Raw genomic sequence first — 4946 nt, 5'->3', positions numbered from 1 at the left:
CCAAAGATACAAATGTAGTGATCCGAAGGGGCACCTGCAACCCAATGTTTATAGCAGCAATGTCTACAATAGCCAAACTATGGAAAGAGCCTAGATGTCCATCAGCAGATGAATGGATAAAGAAGATGTGGTATATATATACAATATATATATTGTATATATATACAATGGAATATATATACAATGGTATATATATACAATGCAGCCATCAAAAAATGAAATCTTGCCATTTGCAACAACGTGGATGGAACTAGAGGGTATTATGCTAAGTGAAATAAGTCAATCAGAGAAAGACAATTATCATATGATCTCACTGATATGAGGAATTTGAGAACAAGACAGAAGATCATAAGGGAAGGGAGGGAAAAATGAAACAAGACGAAACCAGAGAGGGAGACAAACAATAAGAGACTCAATCTCAGGAAACAAACTGAGGGTTGCTGGAGTGGAGGGGGGTGGGAGGGATGGGGTGGCTGGGTGATGGACATCGGGGAGGGTATGTGCTATGGTGAGCACTGTGAATTGTATAAGAGTGATGAATCACAGACCTGTACCCCTGAAACAAATAATACATTATATGTTAATAAAAAATAAAATGTAACATACCTGTATTTTTTACACATATTGTTAAAAGCATGTATCATGTAAGTATATTCAATTCCTTCAGACGGTTCCTTGCTAAATATTTTATTTGGCAAGACATACACTAAAAAGGAAGGGTTAGTACAAGAGTATGAGGTGAATGGAGACAGACCACACATAAAGAATAGCACAGCCATTGTCTAAGAATATTGTTTATAGATTGTATGTGTGAACTCACCAAAAGCAGTAAGTTTTTAAAATTTAGGCTAGTTCCAGCTAACATACTGTTTACTATCCCTATTTCCAACCAGCAGTGACTCAACCCTAACAAAAGCCCTTTGTCTGGAATATTTGAGAACAAACTTGGACTGAGGAAAGCGTGAAACAGGTTCCCACATTAAAACATAACCATCCCAGACCAGGAATGGGTCAATCCCCATCAAAATGTTTACTTTGGGTCCATCTATATAACCTATTAAGAGTCAACTTTGTTTAGCAAAGACAACTACTAGAAGGATAATGAAGAAATACTATCGTTTCCAGGTCTTTTTTTTTAAATCACTGTTTGCTTAACACTTTTAAGTGAATTAAAAGCAGATGTTGAAATTGTTGCCAACTGTTGACTTGTCGTCTGTGAATGGGAATTAACTTGGTTTTGTTCATCATTAAATTAAATGTTAGGCTTCAGTAGTTTAAAGAATCTTGGAATGCAGGTCCTAATGGGATTTTAAAATTACAAATAACGGAAGTAAATTTGATAATTGTGAAGATATCTGTCCTTGTAAAATAAAAAGAAAAATTCCTGGGAAAGTTTGGAATTCTGAAACTCAAAAGTCAGGTATTTTGAAACAGAAATCAATATTTTAATATTCAACAAGAACTTTTGGACACCATCTATACTTTCAGCCCTACATTTGGTGTAATGGAGGCTACAAAGGAACTTAAAAGTGGTTATCATTCTCAGAGTGAAAGAGTACAAGATGCTGTATGACTCAGGGCCCACATGAGCGGGCCTGTTAACAGTCCTTCACAAGTTCAGAAGAGGAATAACTCAAGGAGAGCTGAGATGATATGGGCAGGGATCTCAGGGGCAAGTTGGTTGGACAATGATGGATGTACAGGATTTAATATTACCTCAAGTGACACTCAGGTGCTAAGAGGGCTCTTAGCGATTCTTGCCCTTGGGTATTCAAGCTTTTTTGTAGCTGACCTGTGTAAGCAATAGGATATCAAACAGAGCTGACTTGTGTAACCAACAGGATATTGGTTGAACAGAGCTGACCTGTGTAACCAATAGGATATTGCAGACAGGATGGGTGTGTGACTTTTGAGGCTAGGTCATAAAAAATATTGTGGCTTTGGTCTTGGTCTCTCTTAAACTCTCACTCTAGGGGAAGCCAAACTCCATGTTAAGAGGACATTCAAGCAGCCCATGCAAAGACTAATTTGGAGAGGACCCTAAGCCTCCTGCCGATAGTCAACACCAACTTGTCAGGCATGTGAGTGAGCCACCACAGACGTAGATCCTCCAGCCCTAGTGAAGTCTTCAGATGACTACATAACTGCAAACCTGGCCAATATCTTGAGTAACCTCAAGAGACCCTGACCCCGAACATCCACTTACCTGCTTCTAATTCCTGATCCACAGAAATTGTGAGATAATAAATGTTTTAGGACACAGAGTTTTGGGGTGATTTTTAATACAGCAGTAGATTAATACAATTTATTAGGTCTTCATCTTCACCTGGGAATACATGAAAATCAAGAAGAGATTGCTTAAATATGAATAGAGGAACAACAGCTGACATCATTTCTCTCTTGTTAAAAGAAATGTTATAATATTATAATGAAAAGTAAATAAATTCTACTACACTAACATAACAATTGACCACACAGATGAGTTCACAATCCCTACCTGCCTCAATCCCAACCAGCTGTATAGGTGAATGACTTCATCCATTCAAAAATACTTCAAAAAAAACCTCCCACAAAAACCCCTTAGTTCATCTGACAAATATTTATTGAGAATAAACTATGTGTCAAAATATGAATTAAGTACACATAATAAAATATAAATTACATAATTATATGGCATAGAAAAGCAAATAATAGATGAAAAATATTTTTTTATAGTTTCATTTAAAACCAAGAGACTTAAATTTTCCCTTTATAAAAATTGCAACTGGGCGCCTGGGTGGCTCAGTTGGTTAAGCGACTGCCTTCAGCTCAGGTCATGATCCCAGGGTCCTGGGATCGAGTCCCACATCGGGCTCCCTGCTCTGCGGGAAGCCTGCTTCTCCCTCTCCCACTCCCCCTGCTTGTGTTCCCTCTCTCACTGTGTCTCTCTCTGTCAAATAAATAAATAAATAAATAAATAAATAAATAAATAAATAAAAATTGCAACTTGATTTTGTCCAAGGATAATATGGCATAATTCTACACCTCCTTATTTGGGTGTGGGGATAAAATTAGCTGCACAAATACAAGCAGGTAACATACCCTATGTGGATGACTGGGTGTGCCTTTTTTGGACATGCATCTTGGGATAGCTGCACTGTGCACAGTTCCGGATGGTCACCACTATCAGCATCACCTTAGTACAGCATCGGGTCTATAAAAAAAGAGAGTCCAACTCCCACTGCTCCAGTGGGATATAGAGAAGTACAAGAACAGAAAGTGTTCCTAGTATTATTGATGAAATCTTCTTAAAATTAGGAAAAAAGAGAAATGTAAGAAAATACATACAGATGATTTCTTCTCTAGCTCTTGAAAAGGGTTTTTTTTTTTTTTTAAAGATTTTATTTATTTATTTGAGGGAGAGAGAATGAGAGACAGAGAGCACAAGAGGGAAGAGGGCAGAGGGAGAAGCAGACCCCCTGCTGAGCAGGGAGCCCGATGTGGGACTCGATCCCGGGACTCCAGGATCACGACCTGAGCCGAAGGCAGTTGCTTAACCAACTGAGCCACCCAGGCGCCCTGGTTTTTTTTTTTTTTTAAGGCAGAGATCCACTACTAGAATTTAACAAATTCTACTTGTAGTTCCATGCTATGCTATTTTTTTAAAACACATAACAATTGAGGTAAATGGCAGGACTATGAGATTTTTTTTAAAGCATAAAATACTCAGAAGTTACACCCATAAAAATTTGCAGCCAGCTAGAAAATGTTCTGTGGCCATAGCGTGGTCCTTGTCATCTCAGGAAGTAAGGTGTATTGGGGAAAATGTGGACAAACCAGATTCAGAGCAAGTAGAAGAGCTTATGATAACAAACCCATCAGCAAGGGGGTCAGTACTAACTCAGCAGCTTGGAGTTCAACAACCCAGTGCGGTGTTTGTCCTTTCAGAAGATAAGACAAGGTGAGGGTAAAGTGTGGATGACCCTGATCCAGAGCAAGAGAAAGAGGAGAAAGGGCTTGTAGGCAGAGGACTCACCTACCACTGAGATCTGTAGTAACTGCAGCTTGGATGTTAACAAGCAAAACATGAGCAAACACCATACACTGTGGAAAGTAAACCAGTAGAACCTGTTCAAGAAAGAGGAACCAAAGGCATACCAAGTTTCAAGGACTTCACCTAACAAGCAGATTCCTAGAATTACCACTGGAGGAAGAGGATGTCATCTTGGTGAATATCATGAACTCAGAGTGAACTCAGCAGAACATAGAACAGGTTGATGAGTAAAGAACAAATGATATAACTCCAGAAAATATTATCATTAACCAATTTCAAGTGAGATCTTGTCCCCAGTGTGTTATATATTAACATCATATTAACCCTATCTAGGACTGGCTATAGAATTTGTGGGGGGCCCTGTACAAAAAGAAAGAGACCTCCTGTTCCTAAATCATTAGGAATTTCAAGATGGCAATAGCAGGGCACTAAACTAAGTGCAGGGCCCTTCTAAGCCCGGGGTCTTGTGCGTTGACCAGGCTGCATGCTCATGAAGCTGACTCTGGCCCTATTAAAAATGAGTGGAAGTCAGAAGTTTTGACTTTACTTCTACAAAGTGAAGAACTGCTTCAAATGTCAAGTGAGATATATATATATATTTTAAGATTTTATTTATCTATTTTACAGAGAGAGAGCACAAGCAGGGGGAACAGTAGAGGGAGAGGGAGAAGCAGGCTCCCCGCCGAGCAGGGAGCCCGACACGGGGCTTGATCCCAGGACCCTGAGATCATGACCCGAGCCGAAGGCAGAGGTTCAACCATCTGAGCCACCCAGGCGCCCCGTCAAGTGAGATATTTTTTTTTTTTTAAAGATTTTATTTATTTTTTTGACAGAGAGATATATAGAGAGAACAAGTAGGCAGAGAGGCAGGCAGAGGGAGAGGGAGAAGTAGGCTCCCCGCCGAGCAGGGAGC

The sequence above is a fragment of the Leptonychotes weddellii genome, chromosome 1, assembly GCF_054177405.1.
Source record: "Leptonychotes weddellii isolate Sample4059 chromosome 1, ASM5417740v2, whole genome shotgun sequence".
NCBI lineage: Eukaryota > Metazoa > Chordata > Mammalia > Carnivora > Phocidae > Leptonychotes > Leptonychotes weddellii.
This window is presented reverse-complemented; position numbering follows the sequence as displayed.